Raw genomic sequence first — 25,794 nt, forward strand, 5'->3', positions numbered from 1 at the left:
TTCTTTCTTGTTAATAGAGCTCAGTGGCCTCAACATAGCTGGTTGCTGTGGAAACATAACCCTTCCTTTTCACAGATGATTCTCAGGAATAAGTGTTATCATGCAATTCTTTTATCAAGTTTCCCTCATAGCCTCCGTTGCTATGGAGTTTCCCTCCACCATTTATTGAACCATGTTGAACAAACATTTTTTTTTTTTTTTTTTTACTGCAGAATCCAAGTAAAGGCAGGGTTCCAATATTTTACATTTAATTGCAATTGCTACATATGAGGACAGGGCAGTAGATGATTTAGGAAGAGTAAATCAATACATCTTGTTCTTGGCATGGAATTATTTTGCTCTAGAAAGAGCAAGACTAAATAGTGAAGCAAACAGTTGCCTGGGCAACTGTTAAAGAAATGCCCCTGCCCTCAATATTTGGGTGGGTCTATTTCAAGTGATTGGGTATATCAGTAAAACTTAATTTAAAAAAATCTTGGAGCAAATAGTCTGGGGTGAGCTGTGTGGGGTAAGAATGGGAGAAGAGCAATTTCTAAAAGGGGGTTTGCATCTGAGAATATAAAAAAATGCTTCCTCTGGGTGTTTCTTAAGTGACCCCTCTGCCTTTTAGGACCACCAACCTTGCTTTTGATACTTTTCCAAAAGGAAGGAAGGCCTTTTGAGGAATCCAGTGACCCCAAGGTTTTTCAGGGTGCTTTGTCTGATTTCTTCCTTGCATTCCTCTGTCTGATAGAGCAGGAACGTGATGAAGATTCCAAGGAATTGCTGGTTTAATTCTTTGCTGATTTATATTATATAAATCAATATATATTTTTATTGATTTTAGAGAGGAAGAGAGAGGGAGAAAGATAGAAACATTAGTGATGAGAGAGAATCATGCCCCACACTGGGGATTGAGCCCACAACCCAGGCATGGGAATCAAACCATGACCTCCTGGTTCATAGGTTGATGCTCAACCACTGAGCCACACCATCTGGGCTGCTGGTTTAATTCTTGTGCATCACTGCCTCCATCATGTTTTTCCTCTTTATTCATTGTAGAAAAGGGAGAACAAATTAGGTGTTTTCAATGTTTGAATTACTTGGAATGTAGAACTTTGTAAATACAAGTTATTATCCTATAAATTGCCCCTAAGATAGCAAGAATCCAAAGACAGATCTATCTATATAAAAGCCAAGCGACCGGAATGACTGGAACAACTGGTCACTATGATGCATACTGCGGCCAGCCAACCAGCCCTATTAGGAGCGGGGCCGGCCGGCCAACCTCCCGTGGCCCCTTCCCCCAGTGGCCAACCTCCTGCATCCCCTCCTTCCAGCTGGCCTAGCCCCAATCGGCCCCGATCAGGGTCGGCCGGCCAGACCCCACCCATGCATGAATTTGTGCACTGGGCCTCTAGTATATACATAATTTTAAAAGCTGTTCTCATGCATCCTATGTATCTCTCTTTTTTTAATTATCACTTTTCACCTGAAATTTAATATTTATTAGTTTAATTTTTCAATTAGTCTCTTTCCCACTACACATTTAAAATTTATTATGGCAAAGTCTCTATATCTTGACCCCCATTTTATACTAAGAATTTAGCACAGTGCTTATCTTATTAGAAGCTTTCAATAATTCTTTGTTGAATGAAATATATGCCTTAATTGTTATTTTTATGGATCTAATTGTGTGGACAATTTCTAATTCTGAATCATAACATGAAAGGGAATTAGAGACAAAGCACTTAAGTGTAAGTGTGTTCAAGAAGTTGAAAGAATTTAAAGTCCCACATACAGTATATCCACCTTAGGGTAATACCTCTACCAGAGAACTGGGTCTATTCCATATCCTAGTTAAATAGCTGCCAGATAGTGTTACATGTAGGAGGCCAGGAAAGTGAAGGAATAAAAGTACTTAGTGATGGACTCCAAGCTGTCTTGTTGCGGGTGCCTAGTGTCTGATAGTGTCTAAGCTTTGCTCCTCAGAATCTTCAGATAGCCATCTGGACTGGCAGTTTGGACTTGTCTGATCTAAAGATCTCACTAGTTGCTCTGTAAAAAGTTTGGACCTTCCTTTAGCTTCTTGTTGTCTCTGCCATCTTAGTTTCTATGTGCCCGGACTCTTTATTGATCTCACATTTTATCTACTTATCTGTTTCACTGGTTGCAGTTTCTTTTCTGGCCTTACCCACTGGATGTTACTCATGACCCATCTGTCATTTCATTCTCACCTCAGAGCAGAGACATACCTACAATTTATGACAGATGCTTTTCCTTTAAGAAGGGTTCCCAAGGTTAACCCTAGAAAGAGAAGCCAATTTCTAGGGCCTGGGGAACTGCTCCAAGTCCCTCTCTTCCAAAATGTAAAGCACATAATAGTTTTTTCTTAAAAATTTTTTTAATGGATACATTTATTTTCTCTTTAATTGATATTTACTTTCTATTTTTGAAATAATGCATATTTACTATAATATTTAAATAATGGAGATTATAGAAAATGACAGTTGCTCCTTTTATCCCACTCCTTAATTGGACTTCTCAGATAGAACCACTGTTGTTTCTTCACAAATCTCAAGCCTATCTTTCTTAAGCAGTCTCTGAATTTAGTCTGATCCAGGCTAGAGTTCAAGCTCTACCATTGCCTCGCTGAGTGAAGTTATGCAAGTTACTTTATCTTTCCGAGCTTTAGTTTATTCATTTGTAAAATGGAATTTCTAATAGTACCTATTTAATAGGCTTAATATAAGATTCCAGTGATGTAATAAACATAAAAATGCTCATTAAATTATTTGGTATTTAACATATAGCAACTGGTATTAGTGAGGAATTTCTATTCACTTTATTTATAATATTTTACTAAACATCTTCTATGTTAATACATAAACAACAGAGTTAACTTTTAAAATGACCTCAGAATATTCTGATAGGCATACAATGACTTCCCTACTAATGAAAATTTCTCTTATTTTTAATGTATCTTTCTGTTAAGTTGTTTGACTATTTCTTATAAATATAAATTAATACTACTTAAAAATCCCTCTAGACCAGTGGTTCTCAACCTTGGCTGCACATTAGAAACACCTGGGAATCTTTTTAAAATCCTGATTTCTGGGCATCATCCTCCAGAAATTCTGTTTCTTTGCTATGGGGTGGGGCCACAGCATTAGTAACAAAGAAACAGAATTTCTGGAGGATGAGGCCCAGAAATCAGGATTTTAAAAAGATTCCCAAGTGATTCTAATGTGCAGCCAAGGTTGAGAACCACTGCTCTAGACAAACCCTTGGTACTTAACTAATGCCAGTTATTGGCTATGATGTCTATTGCTTACCTGGTTGAATGTGATCAACTGTGATTCTAATTTAGATGATACCTTATTGAACACTGCTGGCACCTTAGGGATATAAATGCCTATCAATAAGCCGAGTCAGGTACTAAAAATTATGAGCTCTGAAAAGAATTAACTAACAGAACTAAACATTTAATCTTTTGCATGTTGTATGAAAATATCATTCAATATTATTGTCTAAGAAAAGAATAGTATATTTACATCACCTACATTCTTTAAAATATTAGAGTTACCATAAAAATTTCATGCTAAAATCACATCTAGTCGTGTTGGGGTCCAGCCTCAGCAGGACCAGGGGTTTCCCAAGGTGTGGACGGAGTCGGCGAAGAGAGAATGACACGGAGGCAGCATTCAGGTGATCAGCAGCCTAGCCAGGTTCTCTAGCCAGGATCTCCAGCCAGGTTCTATCTTTTATTGTCTTGTTACATCTGTATTTATACCAGTTGATTTTAATCCTGTCAATTTCTATTTCAAAGGTTAGGGCGTTTCTTATCTCCATTCCAGGGAGTAAAGATTATGTAGCTTAAGTGTGATTGTTCCTAGTTAAAGTGATTAACTATCTGCCTGGCACTTAGTTAAGGGGTTTTATTCCATCCCTAACTTCAGGGGAAAATCCCTACCTGGGGAAACAGCCTTTCTCAGAGAGGTGACCTTGGTTAAAACACATAGCGCCAAGAAGGTGAGCAAACATATTAAGAACAGTATGCCATATACGCCAGGTCCCTTGAAACATATGCTGTGCAGATGTTTCTTCCCTGCAGCGACTGTGTCAAGCAGCAAGGATAGACCAGCTTCTGGCATAGTCGCTAGAGTAATCCCTGACTGAGGTATTCATCCAATTAGTTTATGATTAATACACATAATTTTATACATACTTGAGCCATAAATTTTAATTTTTTTTAAAAAATATATTTTATTGATTTTTTACAGAGAGGAAGGGAGAGAGATAGAGAGTTAGAAACATCGATGAGAGAGAAACATCGATCAGCTGCCTCTTGCACATCCCCCACTGGGGATGTGCCCACAACCAAGGTACATGCCCTTGACCGGAATCGAACCTGGGACCTTTCAGTCCGCAGGCCGACGCTCTATCCACTGAGCCAAACCGGTTTTGGCCATAAATTTTAATTTTTATACAAATCAGTTGAAAGTAAGAGCTCATGATAGTAAATTTCTGGTTGGTTAGATTTGGCCCAAGTCACCAATCCAAAGACTAGGAAGTTTTTGGAATCTGTTAGAATGAAACTTCTTTGACATACATCTTTGCCTAAAGTCAATCCTATATAATAAAAAGCTAATATGCAAATTGACCGAATGGCAGAACGACTGGTCGCTATGATGTGCACTGATCACCAGGGGGCAAACGCTCAATGCAGGAGCTGTCCCCTGATGGTCAGTGCGCTCCCACAGGGGGAGCACCGCTCAGCCAGAAGCCGGGCTCACAGTTGGTGAGTGCAGTGGTGGTGGTGGGAACCTCAGACGTCAGTCAGACATCCCCCGAGGGGTACCGGACTGTGAGAGGGTGCAGGCCAGGCTGCGGGTCCCCCCACACCGAGTGCAGGAATTTCGTGCACCGGGCCTCTAGTAAGTAAATAATTTTATATGCAAGAAATTGTACAAACTAGTCTTTACAAATAAAGTTATAGACAAGCAATGATGAGAGAAAAGAGAATGGAATTTGGAGCGAAGGAAGCTATAATTTCTCAACATAGCAGAAAAGCTGCATTTTTGTCACTAATGATAGAATCTTGCCTTTCCACTTTTCTTTCTCATGTTGCCTACTGACTATATTCATGAGATTTCTAGGGACTTTATTTTTTTTATTATTATTGATATTTAAAAAGGTAACTTAAACTTAACTGTTAAAGATTAGAGAATGAGTAATTTTCATCTTGAGGGCATATTATAGATCTCAGACTTGAAGTCTATCCTAATTTAAAAGTTTAATGTTCATTGTTAGATAGAGCAGTTGTTCTAATTAGGAAAATAAAAAAGATAGAGCATCTTAAAGCTTCACACAAAATCCCATTTCTGAATAAAATGCCAATTTGGATGAAAGAAAATTGTTTTAAATGGTCATTGAAATCCAAGATAAAGGGTATGAGGGAAATACTGCAGATTCACAATGATTCATTGATTCTAGGGCCTCTTGCCTCTAATACTTGGATTGCTGATTTGTGGCCAAATGGATATAGCCTCATTTTCCTCTGCTGTGGGTTGGGAGAAGTATTGGGGAGGAGGAGGGAGACAGATCACAGAAGGCCTTGAAGTTCCCTTTAAAGAGTTTGGCTTTGATCCTGAGTGACGAAGAGCCATGGCAAGATTTTAAGCATAGGAGCATCAGAATCTGACACATTTTAAAGGGGTTACTTTGGCTGCCGTGTTGAGAATACTTCCTACTTTGCATTGTATTCACTCTTAGGCTACATTCCAGTATCTCTCTCTCTCTCTCTCTCTATCTCTATCTCTATATCTATATCGTGCAAGGTTTGGGTCTGGCTGGCCCACACTGATGGGGGCAGAGCAGGGGTGGGGCCGGCTTGCCAACTGCCCACGACCCCTCCCCCCAGCTGGCCACGCCCCCGATTGGGGTTGTGGGGGTAATCAGGGGCTGGCTGCAGTGCGAGTCATAGTGACTGGTCATTCCGGTCGTCCTGGTGTACTGGTCACTTGGCTTTTATGTAATATAGATATCTATATCTATATCTATCTATACCAATGATCAAGTTTACTTCTGGACCTTTCAAATAAATAGTTAAAAATATGTTGACTTATTTATTTTTTAACATAGTACAATGAAAAATATAATACTTTCTCCTTCCCAAATCCAAATATAAATGGACTAATTTAAGAAAACTTTCTCTGACTTATTATCACTCTTGTATTTGAGATGCCTCAGGCAGGTTTTGCAGATTCTACTATTTTTGCAGTTCATAATCAGCTCTTACTTAGACTATAGGAGTTAATTAATTCTTAACAGTTTTCTGCAACTTACTCTGAGTACTAGTTTTAATTGGTAACTTTAAAAAAAATGTTAGTTTTTCTTCTTTTAAAGAAAATTCATGCAATAGAATTTTCTGTGACCTGAGTTACTCTTAATTCAACTAAAAGTGTTATATAAATCCAATCACCTGGTTTGAAATCCTGCCACAAAAGAAATTATTAAGCAAAGGTAAATAAATCTATTCACAGGTACCTTGCTTTGAGCAGTGGATTAATTTTATATTAATTTTATATTAATTTTACATTAATTTTATATTAATTTTATATTAATTTCATATTAATTTATATTGTGGCTATTTGGGGTCTTTTTTATCTAGATGAATTTTTGGAGAGTTTGTTCTAGATCTTTGAAATATGCCGTTGGTATTTTAATGGGGATTGCATTGAATTTATAGATTGCTTTGGGTAGTATGGACATTTTAGTGATGTTGAATCTACCAATCCATGAACATGGTATGTTCTTCCATTCGTTTATGTCTTCCTCTATCTCTTTTTTCAATGTCCTGTAGTTTTCCAAGTACTGATCTTTTACCTCCTTAGTTAAGTTTATTCCTAGGTATCTTAATTTTGGTGCAATGGTAAATGGGATTTTTTTTTTTTTTTTTTTTAGTTTTGCTTTGTGTGAGTTCATTATTGGTGTACAAAAAGGCCTTAGATTTCTGGGTGTTAATTTTGTACCCTGCTACATTGCCGAATTCATTTATTAGGTCTAGCAGTTTTTTGATGGAGTCTTTGGGGTTTTCTGTGTACAGTATCATGTCATCTGCGAATAAGGACAGTTTTACTTCTTTTCCAATTTGGATGCCTGTAAAGCCATCCGGACCAGAGCTTTTGTTGCTGGAAGCTTTTTGATTACTGCTTCAATTTCTTCGGTAGTTATTGGCTTATTGCAGGTTTTTTTATTCTTTCTGATTGAGTTTTGGGAGTTTGTATATTTTTATGAATAGTCCATTTCTTTCAAGGTTGTCCATTTTGTTGGAATAGAGTTGTTCATAGTATTTTTTCATAATCCTTTGTATTTCTGTGAGATGGGCAGATGAAATAGTTTAAGAAATGCTGAGACATTCGAAATAAAATTATAATTACAAGTCAGCAATGTGATAAGAAAACATATGAACAGTATTTTCACAGTTATCTCGTTTCAGGTTTCTTTTGCTTTGTGAAATAAGTGTGGCAAAAAAGTTACAGGAGAAAATGATTATAATGTTGTTATTGGTTTTCATGAGGAAATTTGATGTCTCCTTATGGGAAGATATTCTGACACATAATGTATTTATTTAATAATTACCCCATGCCTGTCATATTGTAAACACTGTCTGTATTAAATGCTGGAAAACAATAGTGAATGAGATATTTGTTTTCTACCTTGGAGGATTCAATATTCTGGGGGAGAAGAAAGATGAAAAACAGGTGAGTTACACAATTGCACATTCTAGTTAGAGCCAGGAAATAAACAAAGGATTTAGGTAGGACTTAAGGGGAAGCTATTTTGGGTAGGGTGGTAGGGGAAAGCTTCTCTATGGAGCTGGTATCAAACTGACCCCTAAAAGAACAAAAGGAACTGGCCCTAAGAAGAGGAGTGGGATAAGGGATGAGAGAAGGAAAAGGGTATAGCGTGGCAGGCAGATGGGGTGGAGACAGCGTGTGCAGAATTCCCGAGGGGGGAATGAGATGGGTCTATTTCAGGATCAGGGACCCTTAGGGGGAAGTGATCAAAGAATAGAGCCAGCCAGTGTGAAGATGTTGAGAGGTGGTGCTATACCATGATGGGTTTGCAGAGTGTGTAAACATTGTGCACTGGGAATGCCCTGAAGGGTGTAGTCATAATAATGACACACTTATTTGTATTTTTTTAAAGTTTATTCTGATTGTTGGAGAGAGAATGGATTATGGTTAGTAATAAAAAATTACTTTAATGGCCAATTTAAATATTACCAAATCTATCTCCTATGGCATAGGGGCATTTAGCAAATGGCCACTGAGTGACTCAAATTACAACTAGATCTTGCTTGAAGTGAGAGTTTGAATGTAAAATTACCTGTATGTAATGACAAAGATACAGAAGTGTTCAGGGATAAAATGGCAGGTATGTGATTTGCTTTAACGTGCTAAAGAAAGAAATAGGGGGATGTAGATGAATAAGGCTAAATGTGAGAAGGTGTTAGAGTTGGGGTGTTTGTTGCACTCCTTTCCACTCCTGTGAGTTTGGAAATGTTTTATAAGTTAATTTTCAAATGTAAAATAAAAAACAATATTCAGCTCTCAAAAAATAAATATTACCAAAGCTAAAATGTAAAGAGGGAATGGAAGCTGCCCATTGGAATAGTCCAGGCAAGAATGACTTTTACAAGGGGATAGCAGTGATGATGGCGAGAAGTGAATGCATTCGAGACATTTTTAGAGGTGGACTATTATGGATTGTATTGTATTGTATTGTGTGTTTACCACCCCAAGTGAAGTCTCCTTCCATCACCATTTATCCCTCCTTTAGAGTAGAGAAAAAGGAGGAATTAGGAATTTCTGGTTTGAGCATCTGGGTGAATTGTGACACTAGAAATACAAGTCTGAGAAGATAAATTAAATCACCATAATTCAGGACATTTTGAGGTTGAAATGGTTTTGAGAGATCTAAATAAAAACAGGTATGTGCTTAATCCCTTCACCCTTCTCACCCAGCCCCAAACCCGTCCCCTCTGACAGCTGTCAGTCTGTTCTCTGTATCCTTGAGTCTGTCTCCACTTTGTTAGTTTATTTTGTTCATTAGATTCCACATATAAGTGAAATCATATGGCATTTGTCTTTCTCTGACTGGCTTAATTCACTTAGCATAATACTCTCCAGGTCCATTCATGCTATTGTAAAAGGTAAGATTTCCTTTGTTTTTACGGCTGAGTAGTATTCCATTGTGTAAAGGTACTGCAGTTTTTTAATCCTAACATTTACTGATGGGCACTTGGGCAGCTTCCAAATCTTAGCTATTTTAAATAATGCTGCAATGAACATAAGGGTGCATACAGAAGGGTGAAGGGATTAAGCAAAGAAAAAACAAAGACTCATGGGCACAGACAACAGTACAGTGATTGCCAGAGGGAAGTGGGTGTGGGGGGGGCGGGTAGAAGAAGGTAAAGGAGGGATAAATGGTGATGGAAGGAGACTTCACTTGGGGTGGTAAACACGCAATACAACATACAGATGATGTATTGTAGAATTGTATTTCTGAAACCTGTTAATTTTATTAACCAATGTCACCCAAATAAGTTCAGTTAAAAAAAGAAAACGACTATGTGATCCATACTTGTAAGAAAATTCTGGGCTTTGAAAGTGTTAGATGAAAAAGAACAGGCACTGGCTGTCTCAATGGAGGACTGTCTTTGTCAGCTCTGGCTGCCTTAACAACATACCATAGGCTGCTTGGATTAAACAAGAAAAATTTATTTCTCAGAGTTCTGGAGACTGGGAAGGCCAAGGCCAAGGTGCCAACTGATTTGGTTCCTGGGAAGAGCTCCCTTGCAGACCACTGCCTTCTTGCTCTGTCTTTTGCATGGTGGAGAGAGATCATCTCTCTTGTATCTTCTTATAAGGGCACTAGTCCATCAGGAGGGCTCTACCCTTGTGAGTTTATTACTTCCCATTTGCCCCATCTCCAAACACCACCACATTGGGAATTAGGTCTTTAATATATGAGTATTGGGGGCACACAAACATTCAGTCCATAGCAAAGACTAAAATTTATTCACAGAGATTTGCCTCCTGGGGGTGCTTTCCAACTCATTCCCTGTGGTCTGGCCCTTCTGTTATTACTAGTTTCACCCTCAAGCCTCTCTTCTTTAGGGAATCATAAACACCCCATACCCTTTGGAGCTGTAACTGATTCAAACCCATATTCTTTCCTTTCACTATCATATTTAATCCTCAGTTTTCTTTATCCTTCTTTTTCTAGACAGTGGTTGTGTTGAAATATAATACCATTTTCCTATAATATAATAAAAAATGTCTTTAGAGAATATTTATTGTAATAATACCCTCCCATCACCACCTGCACTTGTTTATAGATAAGAGAAAGTACAATAGTTTCCTCAAGTTCTGAGAACTTGTAAGGATTATGCAGGGTCTTAAATTTGAGTCAGTTGACACCAGCTTCTGTGTTTTTTTAAACCATCAAATTCTCCTTACTTAGTTTTTATGTCTGAAATAGTGTTTCACAAATTAACTATTGATAAGGGTTAGGTTATGTTGAAACTGAAGTAATCTAAAACATTTGATTTTCTAAACTCTGCTATAAACTAAATTCCTCTTAACCTCTGGATAAGTAAAGGCTGCTTTTAGAACTTAAATAAAATAATAATATTTTAAAGCTAGAAGTACTTTAGAAATCGATCCTAATTCAGGCCCAAAGAAATGATGGATCTTCCCCAAGGTCATGCAACTTGCTGGAAGAATTGGCCGGGCTGGAAATGATTTTCTCTAAAGTTTACTCTAGAGCTTTCCTCACCAACCTTCTGAAGCAATGAGCACCAGGCAGTGGGCGGTAACTTTTGTAGAGCTACTCTGTGCATAAATTACTGATGATTCATTGTTAGATGCTTAGTCCTATTGTATTGACCCTTTCAGAATATTAATTTTCTCTTCTGTCGTGTCTTGATGAAAGATTTTCAGAGTTTATGTGGAATAAAGTGCTTTCCACTAAAACACATAAAACCTCTACGCCTTACCTTTGTCAAAATAATTTTGGACTTATTTACTGAACACCTGTTCTGTGGCCAGCCTGGACAAGAAAGTCACTAAACACAAGCTTCTTCCCAAAGCGCTCTTCCTAATGGTGAGAGATTATATATTGAAGAATAATATGAAAAGGTTTAGTCAGTTATAGGCCTATTTTATATAGATTATAAGTAATAGGTAGATAAGAGGAGATTTAGGTTAATATAAACCAGTGATGGCGAACCTATGATACGCGTGTCAGAGGTGACACGCGAACTCATTTTTTTTTGGTTATTTTTCTTTGTTAAATGGCATTTAAATATATAAAATAAATATAAAAAATATAAGTCTTTGTTTTACTATGGTTGCAAATATCAAAAAATTTCTATATGTGACACGGCACCAGAGTTAAGTTAGGGTTTTTCAAAATGCTGACTGCCGAGCTCAAAAGGTTCACCATCACTGATATAAACTATTTAAGGCAAGAGAGCCATAGCTGGTTTGGGTCAGTGGATAGAGCCTTGGCCTGAAGACTGAAGGGTCCGGGTTTGAGAAAAGAGCACATGCCTGGGTTCAATCCCAGTAGGGGGCATGCAAGAGGCAGCCACTCAATCATTTTTTAATATATATTTTAAATAAAAATATATTAAAAAACAACAACCAAATAACAAAACAAAGCTCTTAAAAATTAAAAAGAAATAATTCAGGCAAGAGAGAAAAATCAGAAATTAAGTGGCTTAAAAATGGTACTTTTGGATAAAAGTGGATGATTCTTATAGATTTAGTTTTGCAGGTTTAATTTGCATGAATTTTATTTATCTTTAGATGATTGGTTCAGCATGTTGTATGTCCACCTGCCACATTTTAGTGATTCCCTGTGGTTTAAGTATTATCAGACTACAAATCTAGTTAATATAGCTCAGCTTACTCATCAAAAATTACTTTCAATGAAAATAGCCAATTTAAACATCACCAAATCTAAAATGAAAAACTGAAAAGTTTTTTTAATATCCTGTGTAATTAACAACTCTCTCACTAATATTTAAACATTATCAGTTCCTATTTAACCTAAACCTGGTCTGATTTTGAAGCTAGATTCCTTTGGGGCTTTCTGCTTCTTTTCAGAAGTCAGTCTATGCATACTTTCTTTCTTTCCACTTGTGACGACAGTAGGGTGTAATGGGAAGCAGGCTGGTTAGAAATACTTGCAATTTAATCCAGGTCAAATCACTAACTTGCTGTGTGATGGTGGGCAAATCTCTCAGAATTTTATATGATTCAATAAAATGAGGGGTTATACTCAGTATTTTAAAGAGAATTTCCCTGTCTAAAAATCTATGAATATGATAGTGTCGCTTTTCATATGCACAACTCTACAGTTTCAGTTGCTTAATTAAAAAAGCAAAACCAAAAAATGTCTTTGGGAACTCTTATGCCTTTTCTCCTGAAGATATTTGAATAGTAGTTTCAAGAAATTGTTCCCTAGCAACAGTTCAGCACATCTACAAAGTTTAACCAATGTTAGAAAATGAGGCATGTACATTTCCACAAAACATAACATTCAAAACCAACATAGGCCCTAGCTGGTTTGGCTCGCAGTGGTCGGCAAACTCATTAGTCAACAGAGCCAAATATCAACAGTACTTCTTCAAAATAGACTCGCCCAGGCTGAAAATCGACTTCTGCGCATGGGCCACAAAGTTTCAATCACACTGTACGCGCTCCCACACGTGGTATTTTGTGGAAGAGCCACACTCAAGGGGCCAAAGCGCCGCATGTGGCTCGCGAGCCGCAGTTTGCCGACCACGGGTAGAGCATTGGCCTGTGGACTGAAGGATCCTGGGTTTAATTCTGGTCAAGGACACATGCCAGGTTGTGAGTTTGATCCCCAGTAGGGGGAGTACAGGAGGCAGCCAATCAGTGATACTCATCATTGATGTTTCTATTTCTCTCTCCCTCTCCCTTCCTTTCTAAAATCAATTATGTTTAAAAAACAACAACACATTATGAATGTGAGTTATGTGGTTTTAATAATGTACTATGGTTCCATAAGATGTTAATGTTGGGGGAAGCTGAGGAAAAGTTATGTGGGAATTTTCCATATTATATTTGCAGCTTGTTCTGAGTCTAAAATTATTCCCAAATAAAAAGCCTTTGATGTTCTCCCTCCCTGGAGCATGCCCACGCCTTTCCCTTAACCCTTTCCCCTTCTTCCCACTTCCCATCCCCCAGAAGAAAAAAAAAAGCCTTTAAACACACACACACACACACACACACACACACACACACACAACCCCTACCTTGAATGCCAGATAGAGGAATTTAACTTTAACATTGCCTTCAATTTTAAATAACTTAGCTACAATTACTTTAATCTCATTAGCTTCTATATCCTTTTAGTTATTTTATACCCATTAGTTTTTTTGTTTTTAGAAAAAGGAAAATAAACTTGAATTTTTAATATCTGAATGTAAGATCTGCTTACTTTCTCCTTCTGCTCCCAGGTGCTTGTTTTGCATACAATAATGCGGTGAGGGAAGATTTTGGAATCAGAGGGTTTACAATTAATCGCTGGTTTGACCATGATTCACTTTCTCCATTTGGAAAAAAAGGATGTGATAAAAATACCCATCTCACAGGGCTGTTGTGTGAATTAAATGAGGCAGTACATGTAAAACCCCCTAGGAAAGTGTTTGGAATTTAGTAAGCTCATTTCACAATAAGCCAGAAAATACGACGTATTTAAAGGAACAAAATAATGAAGCTTTCACTCCCAGGGCTTTTAACTGGGTGGGCAACCAGACTAAACTGCACCATATAGCTAATCCCTATGCTGCTCTCAGATGAGCATAATAGGGACAAAGAAAGATGAAACCCACACAACTAGAGTGATCAAAGAAGAGATTATAGAAATGGATTTAGCAAATGTTACACATTCTTGGCAACAGAACAGATCTCAGTTACTTTAATCCTAATCTATAGAGATGATATAATTTGTAAATGATACAAAAGGTACTTTGTAAAGTATTTAGGGTTTTAATTTTTAAAGTCCCTTATATACAAGGCACTATTAGTGTATCCACATATTATAGCGAAATCCCAAGAATTTGAATAAGTATTTCTGCTCGAGACTCCATGGTTAGCTGCAGGAAATTAAAATGAATGATAATAAAATCTATAATAAACCCTGAAGACAGACATCCATATTTTGAGCTGTGATAGTATTTTTATAACAGCAGAATATTTATGAAATTATCTTTGGCAAAGGAAAGTTGATTTGTCTTGCCCTGCTTATGTGGTTCATAATATGTCATTCTTTGAATTTATAGCTTTTAAAAATTTACTTTCAATTGGCTCTTTTGCCATTGATACATTTTAGTTGGCTATGGATATATTAAGGGGAAATTAATTTTTTCTTTCAATGGATTCAAATAAGCTTTGCTTACAGGAATTCCTTTTTAGGTTAATCTTCATTATATGGCTCTTATAAGATAAATTTTACTTAAATCAGTCATTAATTTTATAAGGAAATCTTTAGTTTCATGTAAGAAAACAGGTAGTAATTGAAGTATTAAAATTGAGTGGGATGGCTGGCTGCTGTGGCTCAGTGGTTGAGCATCGACCCTGTGAACTAGGAGGTCACAGTTCGATTTCCTGTTGGGGCACGTGCCCTGGATGTGGGCCTGATCTCAGGTGAGGGGTGTACGGGAAGCAGCTGATCAGTGATTCTCTCTCATCACTGATGTTTCTGTCTCTCTCTATCCCTCTCCCTTCCTCTCTGAAATCAATAAAAAAAATCAATTGGGATGGATCCAGTTATCTCTGTTTCTTTGTTTTGCCTATATAAACTGCTCAAAGCAAAAAAGAAAGCTATGTTTTGACATATAAAGGGAGATAATTCACCATATTTTTTAATGAAAAGAATTTAAAACTAATAATATGTATTCAGTAGAGAATACTCAATATAAAAAAGAGGGAATAGAGAAAAAAATAAGGACAATGTAATTTTCTTAAGAAGTTGGCATATTTTTTCTTTCCTTTTTTCCTCCTTTCTCTTGTCTTTTTTTCTAGATTTTTTTTTAAAGGCACTAAGTTTCTTTGTATACCAGTGCCAGTACTGAGAGATGGAGGCTCCAGAAGTAAACAAGACAGAAGTAACCCTTTTCCTCATGGAGGAAATAGGCATAGGAATACATTTTTAAAATAGTTTGTTACTAATCTTTCTAGAACATATTTGACTTTCATGTATCGCTTTTGTTTTGTTTTACTGTTAAGTAGTTCTTCTCTTTATATAATTATCAATTTTATGTGTCAACCTGGGTGGGATACAGTGCCCAGATATGTGGTCAAACATTATTCTAGATGTTTCTGGACAAATGTTTTTTGGGTGAGATTAGTATTTAATTGATAGCCAGCCCCTGCCCTCTACCCCAGGCCTTCACCACCCTATTGTCTGTGTCCATGGGTTATGCATATATGCATTCCCACCCACCCCTGAATTCAGCAGTTGTAGATAGGGAGACCAAGCATACTCTAATCATGTGACAATGGAACAAGGATCTGAATGAAATGAGGCCACAAAACTTGGGATATCTGAGCGAGGGAGTAACAAGTGCAAATACTGGAGTCATGATCATACTCACTGTGTCAAAGGGAAATGCAAGATCACAGTGGGTCTTACAAGTCCTGGTGAGAAATTTTGGTTTTATTTTAAATAAGAAGGGAACTCATTGGAAGGTTTGAGCTGATAATGTTACTCTACTAATTCACATATCAACAACTTTCCTTTCTCTCACTTAAGAACATTTCTTTAGCTTGGGAGTGATGTTTTCTGTTTCTAGAACATTGTTTCATACTTTTAAAAAATATTAATGTGCTCTTGTGCTCTTATTTTAGGTTTGGTCATGTTGTTATCCTTCCTCCCGGAATCTCTAATACCCTAAGGGCTCATTCTGCTTGTCCATTTCCTCTTTTGTGTTGATGGTGTCCCACAGAGCTTCTGGTAATTTTCCTATGGATGCCAGTTGCTGGGTACCTTAAGTATTGGCATCCCATGAGTGGTGTAAGTTGCAGGACTCTCTGTACATGTTGGTTGATGTTGTAATAGTTGGCAAGTTGTCATTCACCTCTAGATGCTTCCCTCTCCCTGTTCTCTTCATGGTCTTTAAGTATAATGGATGGGAGGAGGGTCTCAATCCACCTTTTCAGCAATTACTGAGTGTTTGGGCTCTAAGGCGAACAGGCCTGCTATAGCAATATAATTCGTGTCTCAGGTCTCTCTGATGCTATACTCCAGACTCACCTTTTGTCCAGAGAAACATCTATGTCCATCAGGAGGAAGACAGAGTTGGGACCTCATTTTCACTCTCCTGGGCCCTGCTTATCTGTTCTTCCCAGTAGTTGCTTGCTCATTAAAGGTGGACATATGAGAACTGAGAGGCTAACCAGGCTGCGAGTCATTCAAACCACCATCTTCCAAGAATCCCTGGGCTGCAGAAATGATATTGCACTTCTATGGAACTTTACTGGATGAAATTAATACTTCTCAGACATTGGCGTATACTAAAAGTGGGTTTGCTAGTATAAGTGCCATTTTCATTCTATATGTTTACTTTACAACCATGTAGAACTCAAAAAATATAATAATTAGTAACTAAAGTGTCTGTTAGAAAAGGCTCTTTGCTTCTAGTTTTATTACTAGAAAATATGCTGTTTAATTCCTTTAAAATAATCAGTTCTATGCAGATGTTGCAAATGGCCAGAAAATATGCTTCTATTTAGTAATGGGTATGGCTTCAAAGTGAATTTTTTTGGTACACATGGAGAGTTGTGCTATGTGACTTACACAGAATGCATATAAAAGGTTGTAGAAACATTTTAATGCATCAGGGGCGAGGTGTTAACAAGTAAACCTATCATAGCTGGAAGCTCTTGAACCACATTCACAGAATTCAATTCAATTACAAGGGTCTAAACAATTGTGAAAATAGTGAGTCATTATTTTTCTTGAGCTTTTGAAACACCTAAGTGAAAAAATGGTAGGTGAAAACTTTGAAAAGAGAAAAATGTATAGCTCAGTGTGTGACAAATGGAAAAACATGAATTTTTTTTATTTGTAATTTTCAGTTCATTGTTAAAATTTGGGGAAAAAAACCCCATCAATTATGAAGGAAATATTAACATGTCAGAATTCAGAGTGTTTCCTTTTACTTTTATATATAAATATTTTATATATATAATTTACATATATAAATAAAAATATGTAATATATAGTTGTGTATCCTATATAATAAAAGCCTAATATGCATATTGAACAACCTGCAGAACGACCGGTGGAACAACCAGTCACTAAGATGCACACTGACCACCAGGGAGCAGATGCTCAACGCAGGAGCTGCCTCTGGCTCACAGGCCCCAGGCCAGCCAAGGCAGGTGCCAGCAGGGGCCATCTGATCACCCCACCGGTCGCCCCACACATCAACCCTGATCACTGGCCAGGCCTAGAGATTTTACCTGTGCACAACTTTCGTGCACCAGGCCGCTAGTATTATGATATATATGTAATTTTTTACTCATTTGATATATTGCATGCTAATCTGTATAAATTTTTTATGTCAAATTATATTCTACTTTTTCATAAATATAATCTATAGTAAAAATTAAAACATAGATGGAATCAAAATTCCCAGTATTGAAAAATATGGAATATGTTGATCTTATACTCAGAATTGTCTTCTGTAAGATTAAATTAGAATACCCACCCCATCTGCACAGTCCTGTGTTCAGAGTCAAATAATAGTGTGGCTTGGTTTGTTCATTTCTTGTCATTATGGTCATTATACAAATAGCTTTTCCTGTGTACCTCAATGGTGAGTGCATCTATATGAATCACTAACTAGGTAAAGTGAACACTTATGGGTAATCAGAATAATTCATTCTTTGAGTCATGAAATTATTTCTTTTTTTAGGTAAAATGAAGTTTATTTAATAGGGCATTTCTATGGCACAGGTGAATTAAGATCAGTAATTCCTTAAAAGGATCATAGTTCATGTATTCTTAATTTATATATCCTTTTTAAAATAACACATTTTACATGCATTTTATTTTACAGATGTAATTAAAAGATTGAATAATCTTTTATTACATTACATGAAAACTTAGGACATTAAGAATGTGTGATAAATATTTACTCTAAAACGTGAAGCCAGACCATAGAGGTGTTATGCTGTGATTTCTAACTGCATTTTTTCATTTCATTTAATTAATTTATTTATTCAAGTACAATCAAAAGTTTATTTAGAAGGTCACAGAAGTAGAAAGAGTGAGCTAGCTGGACTATGTGGACTCAGGAAACAAGTTACAGAGGCAAAAGAAGGGCCCTTGGAGCTTGGGGGTGAGAGAGAGAGAAGGAGAGAGAGAGAGAGAGAGAGAGAGAGAGAGAGAGAGAGAGAGGATTGGGGAAAGGCTCTAGCATAGTCAAGAGAGAGCAAATGTGCACTGAATTTTTTCCCATTTTATTTTTTAAAAATATATTTTATTGATTTTTTACAGAGAGGACGGGAGTGGGATAGAGAGATAGAAACACCGATCAGCTGCCTCCTGCACACCCCCCACTGGGAATGTGCCTGCAACCAAGGTACATGCCCTTGACCGGAATTGAACATGGGACCCTTCAGTCCGCAGGCTGATGCTCTATCCACTGAGCCATACCAGTTAGGGCTTTTTCCATTTTAATGTGTTTTTCTCTTCATTCCCAAAGGAACTGGTTAGACAGCGTTTAGGTTTTATTATAAAAATAGCTCCAAAGTGATGAACAATATACTCTTCAGCATTCTGGCTAATCATTCTTTATAACATTTCTTTCTCTATAAAGTAGAAGTTCTATTACTATACAACTGTACAATATGTATAGTTCTAATATGATTAGATCCATTTTACTTTATTTTTGATTGACAAAAAGGATTATATTCAAGTGGTTAATCCATATAATGGAAGAATATGATTTTAAATTTATTTTATTAATGATGTAAGGGTGAAAGAACGAGGTATATTTTGGAAGGTCTGGAGAACATGTTTCTAGACAGGTATTTCTTAAATGTAGCTATTCAGTTCACTTTATGTACCATCTGGAGTTAGTTCCAACTACATGTCTCCTGGACCTGATCCCTCTCCTGAGATCCACTTCTGTATTTGTAACAAAATGTCTGCATTTCTAATAGATGTTCCTCAGGAAATTCAAACTTGAAGTGTCGAAAATAAAATCACTATCTTCCCGTCAGTTTCTTATTTCTATTTCCTGTCTCGGTTAATGGCATTACTATTGACTTTAATTCTGTGCAGGAAAGATTAGTGTCATCATTAACTTCTGCCTTTCCCCTCATTTCCCCAATGTAATCAATTACAAAGTTTATTGATTAGGACCCTTAATACTATCCCTATTATAACTGAATTTATGTTCAACCTGCTACCTTTTGTCTTAACCATTGAAAATATTTAAAATATGGCAACAAATCCTTCTTCAGATATATTAGCAGCATCTTTCTTTGCATTCTGTGCTCTGTAACACTGACTTTTTCACAATTCCCAGATCACCCATGAGTTCCAAAACTCCAATTCTTTTCCCAATTTAAACTCTTTCCTTAGATTGTCTTATATTTTCTCAATATAGCAAACTTTTTCATCAAGACTATGTTAAAATACCACTTCTTCTATGGCCATTCTCTTGGCATTCCCAGCTAGATCAAACAGGCTTCCTGTGAGCATGGTTCCATTGCTGGGTAGTGCAGTCTGTTTGTGTGCCTGGCTTCCCCACTGTTTGAGAGTAAGAAATGTGGTTTATTTATCCCTGTAAGCTCCTACTGTAATTCTTAGCCCATAGTAACTACTAATAAATGCCTTTGACTGACTTGGGAACATTGTTTTAGAATGAAACATCTGCCAATATTGAGGGATTATGGAACAACTTCTGTGCAAACTTCATCTCACTTTTACCCTTAGAATGGGTTTTGGAGATCTTTTCAAATGAATGTATGGATGTTTTATGTATGGAAACAAAAAGTTAGTCAAAATGACTCATTTCTAAGCGTTTGTTCTTTAGAAATTACAAGATTTTCTATAGGAGCTTGAATTTTTATAAACACAAACCATCTCAATGCCTTTGGCTACATCTCCTTTTTGGCTATGCATGGAATTCCACTTAGTGATCTAAGTCTTGTGCTCTCGGTCATGTTTGCTACATATTTAGAATTTTAAGAAAGACTAACACTTGTGGCACAGTGGTTTTAAGTTTTCATTTGGACTCAGCAAATGCTTTCATTAATCATTTTGTTTGCAAATATGACATGCCTGAAGAAAATGGTTTTAATTTACCATAAGGTTTGACAAAGAATATTTATATGAGAAAGATGACTGGCTTTTTAATTAAATTCTCATATACACTGGAACAGCTGTGGTTTAAATGTGTTTTTTTTTCTAGGTCCAGTATGACCACATGGTCAATAGGATGTGGTTGGCTATTTGTCAAAACTGACTTCTCAAAAGGAGGCAAGAATATTTTAGTAAAAATAATCTTGTAGCCCAAGGTCAATGAGCAATGAATGAGCTATGTGCAAGTTTTCATCTCTTTATATCTCATAGATACACATGAGTATCAATTTTTTGTGTGATTTATAATTTTTCATGCAGAAAAATGTTCCATGTGGCAACTTCAAAGACAACCTTCTGAGAAACTAAGAGAATATTTAATAATGCTTGTGAGCAATGAGGCATGAATGATCAAATGAAGGTCCCAGTTATCTATTGATTATTCTATTGTGGCAGGTAACTTCAAAACCACACACAGTCTTTTGAGCATTACTTTTAATTTCCTAATATTTCTCCCTATCACCAGAAGAAGATTACTTTTCTTGACCTTCCCTAACAGGCAATGCCTTTTGTATTATCTATTGATCTTACGATATAATATTCATAGGAAGGTAAATGAGACTCATCAAGTTCAAATGAGTTATAATTGCAGGAACCTTAAAGGTAATTCTCTTAAATCCTCTTATCCTTTATGCAGAAAAAAATTCAATTTCTCAAAGAAAGGCCTTCCAGAATGCTTTAGGACTTAAAACTTTAATTAAAAATGATGTTTCCTGTTAGATTCTTTAACATCATATGGAGAAGCTTGCCATTTGGCAAATATCTCTTAACATTCAGGAAACTAGTAAACTGTAACTGGATTTCACCTTAGCTCATCAGTTGTCATGGTTACTTCCTTTTTCTGTGTGACAAAAGAATTCTAAAAATTAGATTTGGAACAAGAGAGGAAAACATACTATGCTCAATAAACACCATTCAGATATTGTAATAGGTTTCAAAAAGGCATTAACTATAAAGGCAATAAATAAACCATTTAGTTTTCAATGAGAAGGGCCAGCATGGCACAAGCTACTACCTTACCAATCGAAGTGGGAAATTATGTTCACTGATTAACTGTAGCTATTAGATATATTCTGGATAAAGCCTATTTAAAATTACATAATTTGATAAGCTAAAAATAACAAAAGTGTAATTAAAACATATACCATAGAAAGGTGAGGATTATTGTTGTTCCTTGGTGTTCATTTTCCATCTGGGAAATCTGATCCTAATCTGTGGCTTATTTCATTGCCCCAAATTCTGGTCAATAAACATTTTATGCAGTACTTTTAAAGCTGGGTTTACTACCTTGTTGCTCACTGCAGTTGCCTTATTGAGTTCATAGATTTGTTATTTTTTTCTTAAGCTTTTTAGTTTGTTTAAAACATATTTTTATTGATTTCAGAGAGCAAGGGAGAAGGGAGAGAGAGATAGAAACATCAATGATGAGAGAATAATCAATTGGCTGCCTTCTGCACACCCCCTACTAGATTGAGCCAGCAACTCAGGCATGTGCCCTGATCAGGAATCAAATGTGATCTCCTGGTTCATAGGTTGATGCTCAACCACTGTGCCACACCAGCTGGGCCATAGATTTGGTCTTGTTTCTTCTTAAATCAGAAGCCTACAGAAGCAAAAGCTACTTTTTTGAAAAGAAATTTGATTTATTTTTATAGGTGTCAATTCAATTATTCTATTTATTCATGATTTTATTTATTGCTGTTGGGCTTTTTAACAAGAGCTGAGTGGTATAGTTTAAAATACATAGAAAATGCGTATGAGGCTGAAATAGACAAGTAAACGTCTATACATGTATAAGCTAATTGCTGTTATATTGATTCAGAGGTTTTATGGTTTATGATATATTCACATAACAATATATAGATGTATTCTTCTTGTATCTGCTTTGATTCATTGCAGCAACATTTTTTATTTTTTTTCACAGCACTTACAAAATATAGCCTGGTTACAAACTATAATAATTAACTTCTCTCTTTTTCTATATTATCTTCCTTATGCTGAGAGTTACCAATTTTAAAAAATTAAGAAATATAGCCCTTACTTCATTTATGCAGCACTATTGCTTCTAAAAGCTTCATGATTCAATTTGTGCTTATTTCCATGGCAACCATGTAAGTCAGATTTGATGAAACAAAGGAAAACAGAAAATCCAGATGAAGCTTTGTTTGGATGCTTGCCTACCTGGGAAGATCAGTTACGTCTGACATGTGCTCCAAAAGTCAATACTTTGATAAGACCTTTTTAGATCAAAGAGACTGTCGATGTGTGGTTTCTGCTTTCTCAAGGATAATGATCTCTATCTTTCAAAAATACGAAGTTGGAGAAAAATAGCAGTTTCTTGACCCTTTCCTAGCTAGCCCCTCCTCTATCACTAATTCCTCTTCCATCCATGGGAAAACTTCACAAAAGTGTGTAGATTCAACACACTCTCAACATTTCCTCATCTAAACAAATAAATAGAATTGGATACTAATGGGAAGTTGATGAGTGTTCTACATATATTTGTTGAGTGCCCACCATGCATCATGCACTATTCTAGGCACTGAAGATGCAGCATTGAGTAAGAAAGATTCTTTTTATTTTTTTTTATTTGCTTTCTTGGTAGCTATGTTTTAGCAGGAGAAGCAAACAATATTAAAAACAATCAGTGCTAAGGCTTACAAAGAAAATGATATCAGGTGATTTGGTTTGAAAGGAAACATGAAATTTGATATTAAGAAAACATGGCATTTCAGAGATATTAAATATATACTGCAAGTCAAGTTTTCTTTCTAATGCTTCAGGAATCCTCTGACACCTGTAAGCAATACCTGTAAGACACAGTAAGCTGAGGAATCAGTAGCTTTAGAGGATATGGTACCGCAGAAGTTGGTGGTAACCACTTATAATCAAGTCTCACTCCAAACTTCTGCCAAATCAACTAGACAGTCTGGTCTCTACCTATACCTCTACTCTCAAGTCTTTCTCCTTTTCTTTGATTTTTGCTTTCTAGCCATATTGCATGATTATAATATGAGAGCAGGTCATACAGTTTCTCTTGCTTATGAACTTGCACATGCAGCTGGAATGCTGTGCCCACCACCTCATACATCTTTAGATATCAAATCAGGTATCACTTCCTCTGATTTTTCAAGCCTTTTAAAGGTATCTTTTATTATAGGACCCACTGACATACTCTATATATATTTTCACCATTATTTTTATTTTTACTATATAATTGTGTGTTTGATTGCACTCTCATGATAAATAGTATCTCAAGGACTAAGATTGTTTATTATTTACTAGTGGCCCGGTGCACAAAATTTGTGCACATTAAAAGGGGATTATTTAGAGGAAATATTTTAATATTTCTATTTGCCCTTTCTCTATAATAGAAGTGTCAGAGATGAAAGAAAATTAGTAAAATGTATATGAAAATCTTCTTCCTGTCAGAGTCTAGGGTGCGCTGTGGGACCCAGAGTCAAGTCCCCTCCCACCTGTGGTGCCTCAAAATCGCGCGAGACCCAGACCCAGCCGGCCCCACCCTTTTCAAGCCCCACTGGGCGGGGGTGGGGGGGCGCAGCTCAGGTCCCCTGGCCTGGCACCAGGGTGGGGGGGGTGCAGCCTGAGGTCCCCTGTCAAGCCGCACTGGGCAGGGGGCCCAGCACCACACAGCCTCAGGTCCCTGCTGATTGCTCATTAAGGCTCTTTACGGGAACTCGGCCTCTGCTGTGGACGCAACCATGTTGTGTCATGGAATCCCTGCCTCCTCTCTGGGTGCAGCTATCTCGTGTTATGGAATCCCTGCCTCCGCTGTGGGTGCAGCCATCTTGACCATTATGGGCTGACGGTCAATTTGCATATCCCCTCTTTATTAGGTAAGATTGTAGTACCTACCACTAATAATTTGTATGGTGACTGAAAAAATTGTGTTTATTGATTAAATACTTATACATAAGAGAAAAGAAAAATGGAACTAAAATTTTTTTGGTAACATCTTTATTGATACATAATCTGTATACCATACAATTCTCTGTTTCAATGGTGGGATATTCATGGAGCTGTTTAATAATCACCATACTCAGTTTTTGAACATTTACATCACCCTCTTCCCTCCCTAAATTCTATACTATTTACCTATCAGCACTTCACCCCAATCATTTTATCCCTCTTAGACCTAACCAACCACTTTCTGTCTCTATTTAGGGGCCTTGATAAATAAAAGCATATAACATGGTGTCTTTTGTGATAGGCTTCTAGCACTTACCATATTTTCAAGGATTAACTGTGTTATGGCATGTAGCAGGACATAATTTGTTTTATTGCTGAAAAATATTCTAATGTATGATTACATTTTTATATGTGATAGTCCCAATAATACAATTACACACTTATTTCTTTATACAATTGCTTTTTAAAATAGTTAAGAGAATAAAGGAAAATAAATATTTATTTATACTCTCTTAAAATTACATATTACCTTTACCAGTGCTCTGTGATTTTTAAAAAAATGTGGATTTAAATCACTGTTTGGGGACATTTGTTTTCAATCTGAAGAATTTCCTTTATTTTTTATCATGAATGTCTGCTATAATCAAGTTCCCTCCATTTTTGTTTACATGGAATGTTGAAGCAGGGGGTCCCTTGGGGGTGAGGACGACGGAGTCCAACACACTGGGGCGTCCTGCATGCATGACTCCGGAGACCAGGTTCAGAGACACAGATCTAAATTTATTGAGGAAGTACAGCCATATATAAAGGGGTAAGCAGCCAATGCAATAGGGACATGCTTGCTATGTTATCCATTGGGCGTGAGGGTCGGGGCTAAGAGTAGGTGGCTCTTGGAGATTTGTCAGGCGGGCATTGCCAATTCCTGGTGTGCCAAGGAAGCCTGTTCACTGGAGTGTACTCACAGCGTTGCTTCGGCCGCAGCACTGAGATAGATCTCCTGAGCTCTTCCCACAGAATGTCTTTATTTTACTTTCATTTTAAAAAAAGGTAGTTATTGTGGATATTGAATTTTTGGGTGGTAGTTTATTCTTTGATTACTCCGAGAATGTTTTTTCCACTTTTCTGGTCTCTGTTGTTTCTGAACATAAGCCTGCTGTTAAGTTTAAGGGGTTTCTTTATAGGTGAAAATTTGTTTTTCTTTTGCTGCTTTTAAGATTTGTCTCTTAAACTTTGCTTTCAGAATGTTCACTAAGGCATGTCTGTGTGTAGATATTTTTGTATTTATCCTATTTGGAGTTTGGTAAGGTTTTTGGAAGTATAGACGATTATTTTTCAATAAATTCAGTAAGTTCTCAGTTATTATTTCTTTGCATATTTTCTCCTCTTCTTTATATTTCTCTTTTT

Source organism: Myotis yumanensis, unplaced genomic scaffold (genome assembly GCF_028538775.1).
Source record: "Myotis yumanensis isolate MYYU_CA2020_CCGP unplaced genomic scaffold, mMyoYum1.0.hap1 SCAF_5, whole genome shotgun sequence".
NCBI lineage: Eukaryota > Metazoa > Chordata > Mammalia > Chiroptera > Vespertilionidae > Myotis > Myotis yumanensis.